This window comes from Protopterus annectens, chromosome 2.part0 (assembly GCF_019279795.1).
Source record: "Protopterus annectens isolate FY-2018-M chromosome 2.part0, PAN1.0, whole genome shotgun sequence".
Classification (NCBI taxonomy): Eukaryota; Metazoa; Chordata; order Ceratodontiformes; family Protopteridae; genus Protopterus; species Protopterus annectens.
The window spans coordinates 591,852,626-591,876,845 of NC_056728.1; positions in this window are offsets into that span (position 1 = coordinate 591,852,626).

Below are 24,220 nucleotides of genomic sequence, written 5' to 3' on the forward strand. Positions count from 1 at the left end.
GCTTGATACAGAACATTACTACTTCAACCATCAACAAACACATCAAAGTAACCCCAGAAAATTCTGGGGTTCCATCCATAACGTAATACAGCCAGGAAAATTAGCATAACTTAATCCTTCCCCAGAACATCCAGAACATCCTCCATAAGACATTGAAAATAAATTCAAGTCATACTTCATCCAAACAGTAGCCTTGCTAATAGGTTCATAGGTAAATACCAGGGCCATTTTAAGCCTCACCAATAGTCCGAGCTCAGAATAAAACCCTGTAACTTGTACCTATGAGTCAAACACTTTAACCATTATGCCAAAACCCTGTAAAAGAGAATCATATGGATTTGAACCCTGGCACACTTGTGCTCTGACCAGTAACTCACTATTGTTATACCCTGTGCCACAAATATAAACCCAGAAAAAGTACAACCATTCTCTAGCAATCAAACTGTCATGGTACCTATCTCTCCCTCAAAGCATCCCCCATTGCAGTGATAAAAAAGTATATATGATGTGATGTTATGAGGTAGTGCCATATGTGTCAGGGATAGTGGGGTGGTGCATGTGTACATATACCAGCACAGCCCACAGCCAGCTAGTGTTTTGTAAAAAAAAAAAAAAGTTTATGTCATTTGATTATCTCTCTGATTTGTACAGATGCTGATGTTAAAAATATGTTTGTAAAGTTACCTGTGTTAAAATGTATAAATGTATATTAGGTTGCACTGTTGTAACTGATCAAATTGGAATGTTTCATCAGAAAACGTTAGAAGTGTGGAAAGTTTAAAATTGTGTTATAGCTTTCAGGTGCTGCCACAGATCTTAGCAAAGCTCTGTGTGTATTGTTCCAGAATCAGGCGACTAAAGGTGATGTCATCCTCTAACCAGAATCTAGTTTTTTTGGAACCCCTGCAGCAGCATGGAATTTGACAGGATATACATACATATATATATATATATATATATATATATATATATATATATATATATATATATCTCACACATCAACACAGTCAGTCAGTGTGAGATTCAGTCATTCATTAGAGATAGTGAGACAGGCATCATCTGGCTTTTGCTGGGGTAAGACACAGTACACATCAGCTTGCCTTACTTTAGTGAGTAGTCACAGAATAGTAATTCTTTAGTTAGACAGGGACATCTAGGGAGAATAGTTTAGTATTGTTTTCTGTAACTATTATTTTTGAATTCTCTGTGGTTGAAACTCCATTGTTTATTGTATTCAGTATTCTCTTGTTTTCTGTTTTATTATTTATTATTAAATATTTTAATACCATAATACCTTTTATTGTGGTTGGTCCTTTAGAGAATGCTTTTAACATCTTGAGAGTACTTATGCTTATCGGTGACACTGTGGCCACTCCTGAAAGCCTTGCTGCTTTGGCCACACTCCACTATTAGCATTAATATTAATTTTGCACAGTATACTTGGGTAGCCTTTGTAAGAGCCTTAGGGTAGCTCACTGGTGGCAGAAATTACCTCAGAGTCTGGGCAGAAAGGGGCACAGCTAGTAAATCTATGTCAGCTTTTCCCAGGTGTTTATGTGTGTGTGTGAAACTCAGATATTCAAGTGTGTATGTCACCAACTGGGAACAGGGACACAGAGCTCCAAGATGGTCAGTGTGGAGTTTTGTGTGGGCCTGGAAAGAGTAAGAGAGTCCAGCCCCAGGTCTGGAGTGTACTCCCTATGTGCTCTTAAGGGAAATTGTGCTTGGTACAGGAAGCTACATCTGAAAATACTGTGCGAATCCTTCTTTACTCTTAGTGATTGTCCCTCACCTGAGTCAGTGGAGAGGATCATGTTTCCTTGACTGCTGTCCCAGATTAGGTACAATGTCACATATGCAAACTAAAAAACAATGATAGTCTCACATCTGAATACCCAAAAATATCTGCTGATGCTATATCGTATCCATTATTAATACTAATAAACAGATCAATCTAAGAATGTCATATTCCATCAATCTGGAAAAAAATCTTATATAATTCCATTACACAAGGGTGGACCTTCTGCTGACTATTCAAATTATAGACCCATTGCCACATTAACATCCAACTCTACAGTTCAGGATAAGTGCATGTAAGCTCAGTTAATGATTATTTCATATCCAATCATCTCTCCCCATCCCAACATTGCTTCAGGCCTAGCCATACTATTACTACTACAGCCTTTACATATATCATCTTCATAGTATCCTCTGCCTCATATGGACTTTACTTCTGCTATTCTCCTGCCTTAAATAGCCTTCACTTCTTCTATTATTCTCATTATCAATGACCTATCACCTCCCACTGAACTACCACGTATAACTCTTATTTAGTACCATTCTGTAACTAATACTAACATTCTGCTAACAATCTCCTTCAAAATATCTTATTCCAAATTCCATTTAACTCTTGTTAGTTACCATCTATATATAGTCTATACAAATATATTCAGAGTACGTTAATTATCTTAAGTATCTAATACCACATTGTTCCTGACTTAAACATAACAGTTTGTCAACAGCTATACATCTCCTACCCCTACAATACTATGCATTATTAATTCATAGAAGCACATACCCTTCTGGTCTTAAAACATCTCGTGTTGATTTGACATTCATACCTTCAAAATGTTGTACCTGGCACTTCTTTATGAACTGCACTCAAAAGTAACAAATTATAACACTGTTATACATACAGGGTAAAACTACACTCTCTCTGTAAATATTTATATTATCTGTCTTTGCCTAAGTAATTGTTTTTGTAAATAACTGAGGGAAATCTAGTTGTTAATATGTTCAAAATGCAGTTTACTGTCTGCTGTGGTAATCTGCATATTTTTTAATTACCTGTAAATATGTTCTGAACAGTGGTAATTCTTGTATTTTTTTTCTAAAATTACCAGAAGTTTATTTGTAATTCTGCTTGCCTTGTTTTGTCATTGTGAAGGTCTATATTTTTCTATTCTTTTGGGGCTGTTCTCCCTAGGCCTCCAAATGAAAGTGGGTTAACTTACCCAGTTGGACTTTCTCAGTAAAGAGACACAAATAAATAAATAAAATAAATAAATAAGATAAATACATAAGGAAATGTGCTTTCAGTGACAGACAAGGTAGACATATTAAGTGGGTGATATGTGATGAGATCTTTGCAAATGTTAATAAATCATTGGCAAAGATTAACCAAAATGCAGGGACAGTGTATAGAAATGTAACAAAAACAGCAAGGATTTCATAGATTTAAACCTAAGGTCTGAAGGGCTTACAAAGGATTTGGATGATTGCAAACTGAGGATAAAAAATGTAGTCACAATGAAAGGAAATGAGATAAGAAACAATAGTTACATTAGGATTCTATTGGACTTAAAAAAGTAAAAGATTACAGAAGCAAAAAAAAATAAGTGGAACATAACAATTTGCAGATCAATTGACAGAAGCCAGAATGCCTATGCAAGATTGCTCAAAACATATGAATGAACACAGAGCAATAGTTTTAAAACAACAATTTTGGCAAATTGCTGACTCAGCATCTGAGACAACAAAAGGCTGAAAGGATAATAACTAAAATCAGGAACAATGAGAATGGTAGGGTAGAACTGGATCCGGGAAAACTATGAATGTAACAGCAAATTATTATAGTACACTATATGAACAAGATGTGGAGGTTGAAAGTAGTAGAAAAAAAATTGTAACATACTTGAAACAATTACAATGTTCTCAGTTAGCATAAGAACAGAGAGGGGTATGGGTATTAACATTAAAAATAATAATAAAATTAAAGAAGCAATGGGAAGCAAGGATAGAGAGAAAAAACATGGTTTTGATGGAATTCTAAAATTCCAAAAGAAGTGGGGAATAATAAATATCTGGTTAATACTTTTTAACATTGTTTTTTCTGGGTGGAGTAAAGAAACAGTAGTGATAATTATACCAAAGGAGGAGATCTCTGTTTAACAACAACCTCTAGACTGGCTTTGTCCCGATAAAGTGGAGGATAGCAACAGTCATCTCTCTCCATAAAGGGGGGACACATACTGCCCTAGGAAATTACAAACCCATAAGTTTGACAAGTCTTATATGTAAGGCTATGGAAAGAATAATTATGAACCTGATAAATAAGGACAAAGGAAACTTTCAAACACTGGACCTGACCCAATTCGGCTTTGTCAAGGACAGGTCATGCCTACTGAATCTGGTGGATTTCTTTAAGAAAGTCACTAAGGCCATGGATAACAGTAAAACAGTACAGACAGCCTACCTTGACCTGGACAAGGTATTTGACACAATACCCCAGTCAGGTATTATAAATAAACTCACACAAAATCTGTAAGGTACTCAATGCAAGGCAAAAATCCATGCCATCCTCTTTCCTCTAGGGGCCATATATTGGGTAAAATTGGGATTATATTTGCTAGGCTTGTAAGGGTCCTTAAGCTGTTAGACTAGTAATCTTCTATGAAGCTATGACCCTGTATCTTCTTGATCCAGGGCCATGCAGACACATTTTGATTCTGAATCAGGATTGCAAAGTATTTATGATGATTTTGTCAAAATGAATGGCAAAGATATTGCCAAAATAATAGAACTGGATCAGTGTGGATTTATAGAAGGTAGGCAAACATCTGACAATATTAACAGAACCATTATGATTCAAAAGTATGCATTAAACAATAGTCATAAATTAATGTTAACAGGTTTGGCAGCTGAAAAAATAGTTTAACATGGAGAGTTGGGAATTTAGGAAAAAGATCCCTTGAGGCATTTGGGTTTCCATAAGCATGAACAAAATTAATATTTAACATCTATGAAGGAGCTCAACTGAGGGTAAAGTGTAGTAGTCAGCTGTGTAAAGTATTTAGCCTTACAGGAGGAACTAGGCAGGGTTGTTCACTCTTACCAGGACTCTTTTCTTTATATTTACAGCCATTAGCCAGAGAAATAAGGCTATCAAATAAAATGAGATACAATTGTAGACATACTAATGAAAAAAAGTATTTTTGCAGACAATATCTCTCCATAACATGATATAAAAATTATATTTGATAAACTGAAATAGTATAGCAGGATGTAAAGAAAATGAAGGAAAAGTAAAGGCTAGAGTAATAGAGTAATAAACTATACTTCAATACATGACTTGGTATATAGTTTTCCTTCTTTGTGGGGTATGACAGGATGAGACACGTGGGAATTCAGTTGAAACAGGACATTGAACAAGCAGCTAAGGAAATGTGAGAGGAAAAAGCTGAGGCACAATAGGTGTGTGGAGAAAGGGTCACAAGGTGTCAGGGGTATAATCATCAGTACTTGAATTCAATTTCTGAATGCTGATACTACGTATGCTGTCAGGACTGAAGCTGTCAGCGATACTTTGTTAATATATAGCTTTATCAAGTGGTTTGCTACAGTTTTCTTTTTATCTTTAACTAGTAGAGAGAGACTTTTTTTCCTTTTTTTTTGTCCACAAAAACAAGAGGTCCTCTGTTTATTTATTTATTTATTTTTTGCTTAAAGTTGACATGGGCACCAGATTCAGAAATGGCACAGGACACCAGAAGAACTAGATATGGCTCTGGGAAATAGCGCAGAAGATTATAAGTAAGATAAAACTATGAAAACTATTATTTATGGACACTGATAATAAGACAGTAAGATGCCTTTGGTCCTAGTCAGTCTTTATGTATGTCAGGCCTATATGTGTGAACCGAGAGACCAGATGAGAAAAAAATATATATCAAAAAGGAAATTAAGGAGCTTCTTTAGGATAACAAAAGAGAAAGAGTAGAATGGGGAAAAAATAAATACTGAAAAAGGAATATGGTAGTCTGGGACTTCTAGATTTGGAGGCATACTATAAGGCCACACAATTTAGATTAATACATTTGATTCAGGATATAGAATTTATGCCCAGATGAAAGCACATGATGGGCACAGTACCCAATAAGAAGAGGATCACACCTGGGCATTTGGTCAGATCTAGGAAAGGAATATAGAGAGCATTATGCACAGCCTTATATAGATAAAAGTATTAAGGAAGTATGTATGTCACAGGACATTAGACCATGGAAAAATAAAATAACACCAATAGGGTATAATATATATGCAGTGGATATAAAAAGTGTACAAACCCCTGTTAAAATGCCAGGTTTTGTGATATAAAAATGAGACAACAATAAATCATTTCAAAACTGTTCCCACCTTTAATGTGACCTATAACCTGTGCAATTCAATTGAAAAGCAAACAAATCTGTTAGGGGACAAATATAAAAAAATAAAAAAATGTACAATAAGCTGGTTGCATAAGTGTGCACACTCTTAAACAAATACTTTGTTGAAGCACCTTTTGATTTAATTACTGCATTCAGTCTTCTTGGGTATGGGTCTATCAGCATGGCACATCTTGACTTGGCAATATTTGCCCACTCTTCCTTACAAAAGAGCTCCAAACCTGTCAGACTGCAAGGGCATCTCTTGTGCACAGCCCTCTTCAGGTCACCCCACAGATTTTCTATTGGATTTAGGTCTGGGCTCTGGCTGGGCCATTCCAAAGCTTTAATTTTCTTCTGGTGAAGCCATTCTTTTGTTGATTTGGATGTATGCTTGGGGTCACTGTCATGTTGAAAGGTGAAATTCCTCTTCATCTTCAGCTTTCTAGCAGATGCCTGAAGGTTTTGGGCCAAAAGTGACTGGTATTTGGAACTGTTCATAATTCCCTCCAGCTTGACTAAAGCCCAAGTTCAAGCTGAAGAAAAGCAACCCCAAAGCATGAAAGACTCACCCAGACTCTGCTACACTTTGCTGTGAGGGAAAGGTTAGTTTGCTTTTTATTTGTTGCATTTTGTATTACTTTATTACCTTTTTCTATTTTGAATACTATGATTTGTTTTCTTTACCTTGTGTTTTACTTGTATTCTGCTTTTAACTGCATATTAAAACTTGAAAAGAGACCACGGCTCTGTCTCTTGTGAGTCAGGCAGAAATCAAAACAGATCAATTAAGGACTCACACATAAGATAGAATGGGTCAGTTAAGGTTAATCATCTGTGAACTGAGGGGGTGGAGCTAGGAACTAAACCTTCTGTTTAAGTGGTAAAATAAAACATTTCAGAGCTTTACTAGAAAGGCTCACCCAGACTCTGCTACACTTTGCTCTGAGGGAAAGTTAGTTTGCTTTTTATTTGTTGTATTTTGTATTACTTTATTGCCTTTTTCGATTTTGAATACTGTGATTGGTTTTCTTTACCTTGTGTTTTACTTGTATTCTGCTTTTAACTGCATATTAAAACTTGAAACGAGACCACAGCTCTATCTCTTGTGAGTCAAGCAGAAATTTTTTCCCAACCCTCCTACCTGGTTACTGTTGTGTTCTTAAACACCACTGTCTTTCTAGTTGCCTGTCCCTTATGTTAATTTGACCACATATCTCATTTTCTCTCTGCTTTTACTGGCTTGTGTGAGTAAGCGCAAAATTATCATTTTGTGAAATCATTCCCCTTCAACTATTTAAATGTATTGGCCATCCTACTGTATTCCATAGTACCAGAATACAAAAGTGACCACCCCCTTTCAATCTATCTTGCTGTTTTAAAAATAATGACTCTCTACTAAAACTTAACTTTTTAGACAGGTAAAACTTAAGTTACCTACTTTCACATCTAACTCCTATAGTGCACACTGCAGTGTTTAGGACAAACCATTTTTTTCATCTTGCCTTTACGCATCCCTGTGACTAGTACTTGCTCTAAAACATGCTGGAAAGCACTAGGAAGCCTTAAACTGATACAAGCACTCAACTCTCCTTGTTAATAAGGAGAAATTAATTGTAGGCACTAAATAGCCTATAATTGCAAAGTACCTTGCTAAGGTAAGGGAAAACAGCTCTTGTACTTTACAAAAAAAAGCACCAAACCAGGCATGTCCAAGGGTCAGCTTCTCGTGATTTCTCCTGTCCACCTGGTGAATCTGGGCATACTGGGACAATGCAGCAATTGCCTCATCTACATAGACAACCCTCTCCTCCTACCACCCAACACTGCAAACTGCGAGAAATGCACTTACATAGCCAAACTAGAAGCAAAGCACTCTCCACTCAAGATTGTGCTAGAAAGTCAAGAGGTGAAGGTTAACACCTGCACTACACCTCAAGCAACACATAGCCCTTCTAAACCCACACCACGAACACCCTCACGTAGCAACACTAAACCCTCATATGCAGAGGCCTTTAACAGTAACCTGCCCAAGCAACAAGGACCTCCGAAGCTGAAATGCAAACAAACACCAATCACAACCAAAGTGTCACATAGCTCACAACACCAGTGTGCCACCCAACAACAGCTCTTAAAGCAAGACAACGTACCCAACACTTTAGTCATAAGTGACTCTATAGTCAGGCACACTGATGTCCCACTCACCAGGCTGAACAAGGAGATAATTACAGCCAGCTGCCTGTTGGGTGCCTGGTTCTGCCACATAACACATGCACTCAAGTCACTCCACAAGAAGTACAAATATGACTCTGTCATTGTTCATGTTGGAGTGAATGACCTGAGACATACCTCCATGGACTACATGAAAAGAGACATGGAAGAGCTCTCAGATAATGCTGCCCAGGCAAGTATGACCCTAGACCTGAGAACCATCCTGCCTTCACCCAGAATGATACCACAGTATAAGAACAAAATGATTGACTTCAGCAATTAGCTAACCTTCTGGTGTCATTCAAAGGGGATCCAGTATCTGTCTGCCTGTGATGACATGATCAACAGACCACGATGCTTTGCCAGAGATGGTCTGCACCTGTCACCCCTGGGATTCAGGTTACTGGATAAGGCTCTTGCCACCCCTATAGTGCCTTTTTTAGGCAAATTCAAAGGACAAAAACACCACTGTAACAGGTACAAGCATGCAAAATCTGAAGATAATACTATTCAATGCTAGAAGTCTAAACCTCAAAATGCACTCTCTCGAGGCACTCCTAAAAATGGAGAACATCAATATCTGTGCAGTAACTGAGACCTGGTTCAAGGCTCCAGAGAGCACCCCTGCAATACCAGGCTACAACTCTTGCCACACTTTTTGGCCACCAAACCAGGACCAAAACACTAGTGGAGGAGTGTCCATATTCACCAAGGATATTCACACCACCAGGCTAGTTGCCAACACAATGCATCTGAAATTCTCCAGGTGCAACTAACTCTAGGTAAGACTGCAATCCAAATTGTAGCTTGCTACAGATCCCCCACCATGCCCCAAGATTCTCACTACACCTTTCTAAACATACCGGAAAATACTAAGATGCAACCAAACACCCTAAAACGTGATTTCAACTACTCTGCCATTAACTGGGAAAATTACTCGTGTAACTTTTTCCAACGGTTCTTGGACTTCATAAATTCCAATGCCCTGGATCAACTAATTCATAGTCCCACCAGGGGCTCCAATATCCTAGACCTGGTCACTACCAACATGGGAAATCAATGCTCCACACCTATGGTCACCCCCTCATTGGTCAGGTCTGACCATAAGCTAATCACCCTTGACATCCACATCTCTCCCCCAACCCCCAGTAAGGAAACCTCCATAAAAAAACTTCTCCAAAGCCAACTTTATGCTACTCAAGTCAGAAGTAACAAACTTCAAGACACCCATGCAGATGGGAACTGAAAGTTTGACTGCTGAATCCTGCACTAAGGCACTGTACAAGCACATCCACTCATGCATGAATTGTGCCATCCCAAATAGAGCCAAGACACTCTCCTCCAAAAAAAGGAAGTCAATCTGGTGGTCCCCTGCCATAAACAAACTATACATTAAAAGGAAGAAACTGTTGCAGAAAAGAGGAAAATCCCAGGATGCAAAAAACTCCCTTAACAGCCTCAGTAAGAAGCTGAGTTCCCTCATAAAATCCTCCAAAGCTAGTTACGAAAATAAAATTGACAAAGATTCCAAAGACAACCACAAGGCATTCTATAGCTATGTCAAGAATCTAAATGGAAATGCTCAGATCTGCTCTGAGCTACAACAGAATGGCATTAAATATACTGATCCCAAAGATATTGCCAATATCCTTGCAGATCGATTCAGTGCCAACTTCACCCCCCCTCACCTCTCAATTCCGAAAGATTGCCAAATTCTGGTAATAATGGCCACACAGGTAAAAACCACACTCTCCAAAGCTAATAATACAGCATCCATGGGCCGGATAACATCCCGGGCTGCATACCACATGAATTACAAAATGAACTGGCACCTCACCTAAGTGTCATGTTTAATCATAGCCTCACCACAGGCTTCGTGCCCATTGAGTGGCACACAGCTACAATTATCCCATTCCACAAGGGGGGATCCACCTTGGATCCTGGGAACTACCACCCCATCAGTCTGACAAGCCTGATCTGCAAGGCCATGGAACATATTATCAGGGAACTTATAAACAAAGACATTGGGAACCTTCAAACACTGGACCCCATGCAGCTGGGGTTCATGAAGGGCTGATCTTGTCTCCTGAACCTGATTGACTTCTTCAAATCAGTCTCCGGTGCTGTGGATGAGGGTAAGGCAGTCCACACAGCCTATCTGGACCTCACCAAGGCCTTCAACACCATCCCCCACTCTGGAATCATAGATAAACTTACTAAGCTAGACATCAATCCCAATGTCACTCGATGGGTTGCCACCTGGCTTATTGACAGAGCCCACACTGTAAAAGTAGCCAACTCCAAACCCAGCTCCAGACAAGTGACAAGTGGAGTACTTTAGGGTTAAATCCTGGGACCGCTCTTGTTTGGCATCTACTTTTCTGAAGCATAGGCCAACACTAAGGGACTCTGGCTAACAAAGTTCACATATGACTGCAAACTGGGAGCCATTATTGAATCCCCAAATGATGTGGATATTCTACAAAAGGGCCTTACAGAAACATGCTTGGTGCCAGAGCCATGGGCTCAAGCTCAATGCCAAGAAATGTATAGTTATCCCCTTTGGGAAAAAACATGTACCCGTGAATTACCACATAGGTGGCAGTACACTAAACACCAAAAGTGTGATAAAAGACTTAGGGACACAGGTGGACAGTGGTCTCACCTTCGATAACCACATCCCCACAACAGTCAGGAAATCCTTCTATGCAGCACACCTCATCACTAAGGGCTTTTCATCCAGAAAAAAGGAGGTCATTGTCCCACTGTACTCATCCCTCATTAGACCCATTATAGACTACAACACCCTGTTTGGTATGTACCTCTCAAGACATCTGCAACAACTGGAAAGGCCATAGAAATACCTCACTAAAAGAATCACAGGCCTAAAGCAGATGCCCTATGATGACCATCTAAAAAAAACTCCAGCTATACTCTGTCACATATTATCTACTCAGAGGTGATCTCTGCTTAACATACAAGGCCATGTCAAACCCAGAGCTGATGGACATGATACACTTAAAGAAATCCCAATTCCTCAGAGACACATGCTCCAGGGATCTAAACCTTGTCATCACAATGAACAAAACATGCTGGAGGGATAGGTTCCTGACCCAGAGACTCCCCAGACTCTGGAATAGACTGCCCATGCATGTCAAGTAGAGCACCTCTTTGGCTCTCATAAAAAGGAACCTTGACAATTGTATGGGAGATAAGAAATTCACCCCGGGAATCACGTCAGTCGCCTTGCTAGACAGGGGTCCAGAGAAGCAAATATTGTGGGAAGAAACAGCCAGGGAATTGTAATGGCTAGGCTTGTATAGGCCCTATGGCCGATATCCTAGTACCAACCTATGAACCTATGATACTGCCACCACCATGCTCCACCACGGGGATGGTGTTCTTTTGGTGATGTGTTGTTTTTGCTCCAAATGTACCTTTTGGAATTGTAGCCAAAAAGCCCACCTTGGTCTCATCAGACCATAACACATTTTCCCACATGCTTTTGGGAGACTTGATGTATTGTTTTGCAAATTTTAGCTGGGCTTGGATGTTTTTCTGTATAAGAAAAGGCTTCCATCTTGCAACTCCACCCCATAGTCCAGACATATGGAGAATATGGGAGATTGTTGTCACATGTAGTACACGACCAGTACTTGCCAGAACTTCCTGCAGCTACTTCAGTGTTGCATATGTCTCCTGGCAGCCTCCCTGACCAGTTTTCCTCTGGTATTTTCATCAGTTTTGCAGGGACGTCCAGTTCTTTGCAACATCACTGTTGTCCCATATTTTCCCCACTTTTTGATGACTGTCTTCACTGTGTTCTATGGTATATCCAATGCTGTGGAATTTTTTTGTACCCTTCTCCTGACTAATACCTTTCAACAATGAGATCCTTTTGATGCTTTGCAAGCTCTCTGCGAACCATGGCTTTTGCTGTATCAGGCATCTGAGTAAATGTCAGGAAAATCCTACTAGGACAGCTGAACTTTATTTGGGGTTAATCAGAGTCTCTTTACTTGATGGCAGGCGTGTACCCAAGAAAGCTTGAATGTTGTAATTAAATCAAAAGGTGCCTCAAAAAAGTATTAATTTAAGGGTGTGCACACTTATGCAACCAGCTTATTATACGTTTTTTTATTTTTTTTTTCCCTTAACAGATTTGTTTTTCAGTTGAATTGTACAGGGTATAGGTCACATTAGAGGTGAGAATAGATTAGAAATTATTTATTGTGGTCTCATTTTTTTATATCACAAAAACCTGGCATTTTAATAGGGATGTGTACACTTTTTATATCCACTGTGTGTGTGTGTGTGTGTGTGTGTGTGTGTGTGTGTGTGTGTGTGTATACATATATATATATATATATATATATATATATATATATATATATATATATAAAGTACGGAGATTTTGAATTAGCGCTTCTGGTGTTGCGGTGTGTGAATGGTTAGGTGTTAGTTCGGGTATGTATGTATGTATGTGTAATTGTGTTAGTCAGGGGCTTTAGTGTATGTCAGTGTGTGTTGTGACTGTGATGTGTGTGTGCAAGGGACTATGAAATGTGTGTGTGTGAGTTACCTTTGTGTGTCTGATTGTGTGATCTCGGAGTTAGTATATATAAGTAAGGGAGTGTGGGGGTGAACCCCCACATCGGGGGGTGCAGGAGTGATTGCCCCCCTGCTTATATGTGGTCTAGATTTGTCTGTGTGCTTGTGGGGGAAGTTGTGAGTATGTTTATGTGTGTGCTCTGTGTGTAGTGTAGGTTCGGAATTTTGAGTTTTGCGTTTATGAATTTTCGGGATTTGAAGGTTTCGGCTATGTAATTTCAAAATAATGAAATTCGTGATTTCAGTATTTTGAGATTTCATAGTGAACCCATATATACACATACATACATATATATATATATATATATATATATATATATATATATATATATATATATATAAGAAAAACACAGGAGAAACACAATGAGTAACTGGAAAAGAAAGAACAAAGAACAGAGAATTGGGGAGGCAGATGATAAAAGGAAATTAATTAGTAAAATAGGATGAAGCTAGGCAAACTTTTGGATTAGTAGACTGAGATCAACTCACATATGCAGGCCTAATATTAGAGTTCAGGAAGGATATACAGAGGTTGGATAGTAATTCTGTTTATCCACAAATAGCAGATGTTGTAACTGAGACCAAAACATATATGGCAGACCTGAGCAGAGTAATAAGTAGAGCATATAAGGCAATATTAGACTTGATAGGACTCCAAAGTATAATGGTAAAAATAGCATGGATGAAGGCTTAAACAAAAATATTACAGATGATGAGTGAAGGAAAACATGACTTAATACTAGATATGCAACTACACCAAGACATTTAGAAGTTTTGCATGGAAACGTTTGCACAAATATTTTTGTACCCCACAAGACTTGAAAAAATGTTGTCACAGGCAAGATACAGCATAATGACTTCCTTGTTTGCCAGAATTTGATTGAATTAGTACTGAAAAATAACTACATTGATTTTGGTGAGGAATTTTTTTCAACAAATAAAGTGTGTTTCTATGGAGGCCGCATGTGCCCCCACAAATGCAAACATAGTACTGGTAGCATGGGAAGAAAAATTCATTCATCATTCAGAATACACAAAATGTTGGGTACTTTATAAAAGGTACCTGGACGATATATGTATTTTTTGATAGCTTCAGTAAACAAACTTAAGAGAATTTATGGTTTATCTTGGGGAGACTACAGAATTTTTAAAATGTACATATAATTTTTCCCACAATAAATTGAACTACTTAGATGTATCCATACACAAGGTGGTTTTAAATCTACAATTTATAGAAAAAAACCTTCTCTAACTCTTGCCTCCACTACACAAGTGCTTATCCATCTTACCACAAAAGAAGCATAGTAAAAGGACAATACGTTAGATGTAGTAGGATGACATCTATCAAAAAGGATTTTAAGGGATAATCTAACTTTCTGGGGAGTTTGTTTAAAGAGAGAGGATACCCTCAGGGGTTAGTACAAGAAGTTAGAAAAGAAGTGGAAGAAGGAAGAGAAGAGAGATTTAAGCCCATTTTAGGGGAGAGTAAAACAAGAGATGAAGTACATAAACAGGAAATAAATGGACACATAAAGAATGTATATAATAGAGCGTTTATAATAGAATGCAATGGAAATGGAAATAATATTAAAAATATTATAGAAAAAGAGTGGGAGAGGTTTATTGGATTAACAGACATAAAGGAAGTGGTTAAGACATCAATTAAAACAATATTTAGAAAAGCACAAAACTTGAAGGACATATTAGAACAAAATAAGAAGAAAAAGAATAGTAAACAGGTTAAAAGAAAAGGAACATTTAAATGTGGAACATGTTCCCAATGTCCATACATTTGGCATAAAGAAGTTTACTTAAGAAGAAGTAGAGATAAAATAATTGAAGGAAAGAAATATTTCAATTGCAACACATATAATATAATTTATTTTGCCATTTGTGAAGTTTGTGAAGCATTTTATATAGGAAAAATGGAATGAAAACTTAAGAAAAGAATATATGAACATTATTATGACATACAGATTAAATCTGAAAAAAAATGATTTGTATAAACACACCAAGAATTGCACAAGGGCTAAGTTTCTATTTTTTGTATTAGAGATAAAAAAAAAATTCTAAGGGGGGGGTCATGGGAAACAAGAATAGAATACAGAGAATTATGGTGCAAATTGCATTGGAAGCCAACAAATTCCCTTGCCTTAATTAAAAATTTTCTACTACCCCACTTCTTAAAATGAGAGCTGGAAAGCTATAATACACAGGTTTTACCACACCTATAAGGTCTAGTTATTTTTATTCAGTAGAAATGTTTTAATTTAGGATAGGTAGCTCTGTAACAAGCTTCCTTTGACTTCATGATACTATAATTATACAAGCTGCTTGCTTTTTTTAATGTAATTAGAAATTATATTCCAGTCTTGACTATTTTAAAATGGAATATTAGTTTTCTCCAGTAGACAGAGCTCTAACACCCGAAAAGGAATACATCAAATATAGGAACATTGTTGTTACATGATATTTTAAAGATATTTTATATGTAAAATGATTGGTTTCAAGTAAGCATTTATGTTTTGAAATTAAGGTTGGAACTTTTATAACAAAGGAAGTCATGTGAATAAGGTTATATGTTTTTAGCAGTATGAAACGAGTATTGTTGCATTATTCAAGCAAGTTTTACCTGATCTAAAATCTTATTGGTAGGCAGAAAATTGAAGTTTTAATTTTACTGGAAGCAGAAATAATTACATATATATATATATATATATATATATATATATATATATATATATACATATATAAAAAAAAAAAAATATATATATATATATATATATATAGTGGAATGTGTGATAATGGTATCTGGTGAAGGCTTATTTTAAAGTCGAAAACGCGGTGAAACAGTTAAGCATTTATGACATTATGTAATACAGCTTTGGTATAAATAAACACAAAGTGAAGTTTTTATCACTGGTGCGTTGGTGTGACTTTTCCTTCCAAGGGCCTTTTTGTTGGATTTGTCGTGGTCAGTACTGGGCATTTTTCTCCTTTTTGATTAATGGGCATGATCATCAATACTTGACTTCAATTTCTGAATGCTGATACTACGTATGCTGTCAGGGCTGAAGCTGTCAGTGATACTTTGTTAATATATAGCTTTATAAAGTGGTTTGCTACAGTTTTTTTTTTTTTATCTTTAACTGGTAGAGAAAAACTTTTTTCCTTTTTTTTGTCCTCAAAAACAAGAGGTCCTCTGTTTTGTTTTTTGTTTTTTTTTTTTTTGCTTAAAGGTGACGTGGGCACCAGATCTGGAAATGGCACAGGGCACCAGAAGAACTAGATATGGCTCTGGGAAATAGCGCCAAAGATTATAAGTAAGATAAAACTATGAAAACTATTATTTATGGACACTGATAAAACGATAACAAGTGATTAAGATGCTTTTGGTCCTTGTCAGACTTTATGTAAATCAGGCTTATATGTGTCAACCAAGAGACAAGATGAGAAAAATATATCAAAACGGAAATGAAGGAGCTTCTTTAGTATAACAAAAGAGAAAGAGTAGAATGGGTAAAGAATTAATGCTGAAAAAAGGAATGGGGTGGTCTGGGACATCCAGATTTGGAGGCATACTATAAGGCCACACGATTTAGATTAATACATTTGATTCAGGATATGGAATTTATGCACAGATGAAAGCACATGATAGGTATAGTGCCCAATAAAGACAGAGGCTCACACATGCGCATTTGGTCAGATCTAGAAAAGGAATATAGACAGCATTATGCACAGCCTTATATAGATAAAAGTATTAAGAAGTCTTTATGTTAAGGGCATTAGACCATGGAAAAATAAAATAACACCAATAGAGTATTTTATATATATATATATATATATATATATATATATATATATATATATATATATATATAGTGTAATTAGAAAAACACAAGAGACTATTTTTTATACCCCATAAGACTTGGAAAAATGTTGTCACAGACAAGTGGCACATGTTGGAGATGTGGTGATTCAGAAACAGATTCTTTTGAGAACACATTCTGGGAAAGTAAGGAGGTGGTTTAGTAAGACAATGACTTGAATAACTGAGTCTTAAACTTGGAAGGGAGCAAATTGAACCTCAGTCCAGAGATGTCTTGCTAAGTTGGTGTAAAATAACTTATATGTTCTAAAGATGTGACAGCATTTCTATCTTTAGTGTTGATACAGGCAGACCCCAGGTTAAGGATGAGATCTGTTTTTTTTTAGTCTGTCCTTAAGTCAAATTTGTATGTAAGTCAAAACACATACATATGGTTCTTATTAAATGTCACTTAGTCAAATGTTTGCCTCAGTCTAGTGTTTATTTTATTTTTCTTTGCATATAGAACACTTTAGAAACACTTCCAAATAAAAAAAAAATCTTAAACATAATACTATATACTGTAGTAACAAGAATCACAACAGAGTACAAGGACTAATGAAAAAGACTTTCAGGACTGAAAAAAAGATTAAGCACCACACCTTGGTCCCCAAATACTCCTAAGACCCAATTTTTCTTAAAAGTAATGAGCTTTCAGCTTTCCAGTCACCAAAGAATGAATTCATTACACTAGCACCCCATATGAATGAGGTGGTGTGTCAACTGTGAGGAAAAAAACAGTGACAGAGGAATGGTGATAGCATACAAGTACTACAATAGGCACAAGACTAATAAAGCATATCCAACAATGACTAAATTAACCCAATCAGCACTCAGCACACATGCAAAACTTTTTTCTGGTGCTATCAAAATCAAGTTCATAAGCAGACTGTCAATTCCTCTTTATTGGTAGCAAGACTGTATTCTGTAAACTCATTACAGCCCTATTGTCAACACCTGCAAATAAACAATGCACGTCACACTCTCCCAAACACTCACACAGTTTGACCCGTTGTCTCAAAGCTTGGATAGATGGCAAAATATAGTTAACACCTAATACCAAATAATCTTTTGGCTGGCTGCCATCACTCCTCCATGAATGTCACCATTCAAAAACATAGTAGCACATTAAGATGCACTGAAAAATTAATTACATATGTACGCTGACATCATTCTTAAAAAAAGCATGCAATCACTTAAACAGGAATATTAATAATGTCTTCCAATATCTTGCTACTTGCTGCCCAACAACAGAAGGGAAACTTCTGGTCAGTACCACTAAATATGACATTGTTAACCTTCCGAGTACCCACTCAAGAAGTGTCAGTAAGAAATATGACTGGCAACCCCCTGAGGAATTTAATAATTAATGGTGGACAATCTGCTACACCCCCCACTATATATGTTGCTCCAGAGGGTAAAGTCTTGGATTACCTGTGGCACAGAGGGGGCTGACTCTCAACCACAGCTGTTAACGCAAATGTCATGCCTACTGCATAGTCACCATACTAATAATACACTTTGCACTTTACCTAAATCGGTCTCTCGGATTGTTTGTGTATTTAGGGAGGAAGAGAAGCATATGCTTTTTGAGCAACTTCACAACACTTAGGCTTCAACCAGTTAAAAACAAAGGTGAAATTCAATAATGGAACTACATGAAAGAGGTCTCCGCCATCGCCATAATAGGTACAGCAAATGCAGACAAGCAGATTTGGCAGTAACAGATTTCTTAATGATTGTTCATTAGCACGGGTTTTTGCTTAATAAAATGTTTCACTGTATGGAGGGAATGAAGGTCCTTAGCCCCATTACATTTATGAACAATAAATATATAGCAGTTAGAACTGGAGCATATATGTCAATTGTCATTTATAAATTGTGAATTGGTAAATGGAGTGGGCAGCACAGCAGACACACAGTGGCAGTGCTACAATATGTGGGCAATTTAATATTTTGAAAAGAAAACTAAAGTTCAGTGGAGTAACTGCTTCAATATTGTACTGTAAAAGACAGCAGTCTTGATCAATCAGATCACCAATACAGTGATCTCTTAACCAATCGGATCTCTTGTTTGCTGTGAAGGTGGAAGTAAGTGCTCTAACAAGACGTGTGAGCAGCTTCATGAATGGGAAAAACAGGGAAAAGGAAAGTATAACATGATTCTTCATTTTCAACGTAAGATTTAGGCAACTTTAAGGATTTTTATTTATTTTCACATTATTTCCGACATTGCGGCAACCCCTTCATATCTATGGGTTGTCTGCATGTCGGATTGCTATAACCCGGGGACTGCCTGTAATGGGTAAGAAAGTTATAACTACAAAATAGAAAACCAAAGACAAACCATCAAAAACAGAGGTAAAAAATTATTACTAAGATTAAATATATGAAACTGAGAACTGTTAGAGATCAGAAAAAGACCACAAGAAAAAAGCAAGCTGTAGATGTTTTGGAATTTAAGCTTGAAGAAAACACAGGGCACCTAAGTACCTAAGATCTATATGTATTTAATGAAGTAACCTCCAATACATGAGAAGTTACTGCTCCAACAGTTAAGCCCAATAATATAGTGCAAATAAAATAATGTGGTCACTAATTAATCCTTTATCGTAAATTAGCTTGTATATAGTTAATTTGTGTGTTAAACTGTTTTCTGTTTAAGGAGGAATTGTTTTGGTCCCTCCTGCAGAGTATTAATGAATAGTGATAGCCTTTGAAGAACAAAAGTAAGGCAGGCTTGTTTGTTTGTCTTTTCGGCTTTTCCCGGTTAGGGGTCGCCACAGCGGAACTCCGGTCCGCTAATGATTGGCAGTCGATTTCTATGGTGCCGAGTTGCCAGCCCGACGCCCAACTCTCAGCAAAGGCACGCCCATTCACGCATGTCTTTTGGAGGCCACTCAACCACAGGGAGGACATGCAGACTCCACACAGAAGGTACTCCAGCCGAGAATCGAACAGGAGAACCGGTGTTTTTTCTTAATCCAAGATTGATCGAGGGTGACCATATCCTTCAGATTAGTATTAACCATGAGCCTAGACAGTATAATTTATTGGCTATTCTTCTGGTATTCATTATGCAGGACTTCATACCATTCCTTTTTACTGTGATGTGTGAAATGGGTGCATGATCTGGTCCAAATTTAAGTCCACAGTCCTTACATAATAACAGTAGGATCACAAATGGTAAGATGACCTGATGAACATGAAGGGGTTTTTCATTTGTTTTCTTCCGATGTAGTTTTTAAACATATATACTAATTATCTAAGTGGTCTGAAACAGGTGAAGATGGCATGTGTAGTGATATATAGATGATGCTTTATTACTTCAGTAATGGAGAGGCTTAGTTCATCTTGAGTAGGCAGGATGGGAGGAAGTTAATGAGTTTGTTTTTTTGTTACAGTAATGGTCGTGTGCTGATCAGATGCTTTTGCAAGTCTCTACATGCTGTATGCAATAAATACGATGGTAAAAAGTAGTGTTAATGTAGGAGACATTTTTAATTGAGATTAAGCATTTTCATTCATGTTAAGCACCAATATATTTTTGCTTGCCATCTTGTGATAGATAAACTGAGGACAAATTATGTTATGTTAAATTTTCACACAGACATTTCTGTACAAGTGGACATATCCAGTGTGGTTGATGATGTGGGTGGATGCCATTCAGGGCCCACAAATATGCACAGTATGTTGGTCCAAAGTGTGATATGTAGCTTTCCTCTTTCTTCAATTGTTTAGAAAGTCCTACTACAAGTACCCAAAGAAAAAAAAGGAACAGCACTAAGTGTTTAATCAGTCTGTTCAGAAACAAACTTAGGGATAGTTCAAGTAAAAATAGCAAAGGCAGTCAATGTTTCCTGTATTTTAAATATTAGTAAAGTATTTTTGGGCTCCTGCTTGTTAATGTGTAGGAAGCAGATCTTACTCAGGCTCCACCGAGAAGGAGAACTGTGACATCAGAAGTCACACCTGGAGAAGCCGAAGGAAACACTAATATGTGCACAATGACAAAAACAGACAAAGCCACAGCAAGAGGTACCAAAAACATCTCAAAAGACAGAGAAAACACATAAGGCTTTATTGTTAATGTTTCAGGTGTTTTTTTAAGCCATGAGGAAATATAGCTACTGAATAAAGGTTATAACTTTTTTGACCTCTGAAATTGTTTGACATTAATGATACCATTTTTACTTACTTAAGTTAGCAAGAATTTACATTTGAAGATTACTTTTGACAAGACTGGAAATGTGAGTTTTCGCATTTTGAGCAAACTGTTATCCTTTATATGTTTTGCACATCCGTTTCTGTAAACTTTAGCTCTTTGCAAATCTGACACATGAGCTGTGTATTGTAGAAATATAAAGTTCTATGACAGTTTTAATTATGGTAAAAGACCTGAACTACATAATTTTGAACACTGTGCATATTTCATATTTCATATGCCATGAAGAAATGGCAAGTGACAAGCTAGGATCTAAATATTTTATAAGCAGTGTTAATTATGACAGCGCCATGTCAGTGGTTATTTTATTGTCTGGTTATAACTAAAATCTGTAATTCAGATTTAGACCTTATAGTTCCACATAAAATTCAACATGTTCTATGATTTATTTTTCAGACAGCAAATAATCAGCCAGGAATATAACATCTGTTCAAAATAAAGCCCGTATAATATATCATTTCTAGTCTGTCCCCCGCCCCCCCCCAAAAAAAAAAATCATAAAAATATGTCTAGTCCTCCAAAACACCCTATAGTCTTAGGCCATAATTACTTAATTAGTTAAACATGTGGTAAGGTAAGGTATTATGGAACCTGACAAGTTTTTAGAAATATTGTTTGTCAGACAAATTTCATTTGGCAAGTCATCATGAATCTGCTAATTAATTTCTCAAAGTTGCAGCTGTTTTTTTTTAATGTTGTTCATAAGGTTATTATTTGGAATGAGAATGTTTTAGTCAAAGGGGATATTGGTTTGCTATTTATATCTCGTTTGTGGCACTTAACAATAAGTAGCTTTTACCATTTAGAGATGCTTCTGGTGGTAATCGATGAAATACTTAGAATATATTTTTGTTTAATAGACAATACTCCACTCAGAAATAGGATATAGCCATGAGATGCGTATATGGCATAAATTATTCAAATTGCACATCTGTTATTTTGGAATTATGAGAAAGACCACATGTGTATGTGTGTCTGTCTATATATATATATATATATATATATATATATATATATATATATACACACATATATATATATACATGCACGCACACACACACACACACACACACACACACACACACACACACACACACACACACACACACACACACACACACACACACGTGCAGTTTCCACAGAGTAAATATAGGTTTTCCAATTTAATTTTATTTTCAGTAAAGACAGCAACAGCAACAAATTAGACAGGATGCAAACCGGTTTCAGCTGCAAAAGCTTTGTTCAGTGAATCTGAAACAAACACAATTACTGACTTTAAATATTTTGCATCATATAATGCACCAAACAAATTCAAAATTCAAACCGAATGCATAATATTGTGAACAATGTACATTCTTCCCAGGTTATAAACTCATCCTAGTCATTTCATTAAATCTAATAATTATCTGAGATGGTTTTGGTGTATATACTAAGCCTGGAATTGACTAGGACAACTGTGACATTTTGAAAAAGTGGAAGGATATTCAAGCTACTGCCTGTAAATTTTTGTTAGATTACTTATGGAGTATCATGATTCTGTTATTAGATATTTACAGACTACTGTTAATGTATTTAGCTAAGGTCAAACTGTTCTCCACTCATGGATCATATTAGGAACTGCCAATAGACTTAATTAAAAAAATTACTTTACTTAATAATAATGAGTTGGAAACTAGAAAAAAGCAAAGAAATACAAATGAGATTTGTAAGATTATAAGAGTGATGTTCGCCTTTACATGGAAGAACATAAAAAATATGTGAGGTTCTCTAACAGTCTCACCATAACTAAAGGGTGAAGAGAAAAAGAACCCCCCACTTGGTCCATTTTGAGGGGCTGTGATACATCAGATTCTTTCCTGTCATCTAATATAGATACTGACTCTAATGAGTCCTCTTCTTTGTCCAAAAGAGGTATGGGTTAGAGCAATGCCCCTCTAGGTCCAAAGGAGGTGGCCGCAAATACAGATGATAAGCAAGTTTCAAAAGAAATGTGGCCCAAACTATGATAAATGATGCTGACCTTACAATTAATTTAACCGAAAAGGTTTTAGATGTCAACACTGTTAATTTACGGACTAAAAGGCTTGAATTATGTCCTTTCTTTTTTGTTTCTAAATATCAAGCTCTAATGAGTTAAAGAGGTTTCCTCGTTTATTGAACACGAAGCATTGATACCATAATAGACCTTCAGTGCCTCATTTGGAAGGCTTTATGTTTAGGATATCACATTTCTCACCTCCATACCACCCTGCCATCAAGGTGTTTCAGCAAGACATTTTAAAACAGCTTCAGACACCTAGCAGAAAATTATTTATATTGCATAGTTCAAATCTTAATTGCAATAACAGAAATATTTTGAAATTGTTAAAATCTAACACTTCCAATGTGATTACCAAGGCTTAAAAAGGTGGTATTAATGTGGTATGGCATAAAAGGGATTATGACTTAGAGGTTCAGAGATAATTGGGTTCTATTTAAAACTACAGTTAGATCCTACTGTACAATTTAAAAATGCCATTGATGAGTTTTTGTTAAACACAATACAGAATAAAACAATATATACAAATTTAAAACACTATTAAGTGTAGAAGAACCAAAAAGTCAGTTATTGTATTTAATGTCTAAAATCCATAAACAACTCACCCCATTTCCAGGTCAGCCCATAGTTTCAGGAAGGGGCTCACTGACTGAGCCCTTTTAAAATGTTTGGAACATCATCACAAAACTTTGTTCAGTTTGGTTAGATCAAGGATTAAGGATTTCACTAAGTATTTTAAACTCATGGAAAACATTTGTGTTGATAAATCCAGTTATGTTTGAACACACTGCATGTGCAGAGTCTTTGTACCTCTTTTTCCACATGGACTTGGCTGTCAGGCAGTTAAATACTGGCTTAACAAAATTGGTTTGTATGGCCCCATACTCCAACTGCTTAAGACAGTTTTTTATAAAAAAAAGTGTTCAATTTTGAGAACAATTGTTAACTTCAACTTAGGAGCACATCCAAGGGGACAACATTTGTCCCCACTTATGCTGAACTTTTTATAATGTTCATTGAGGTAGTCTATACCTAATTGCTGCTTGATCTGAAAAGGAGAATTGTGT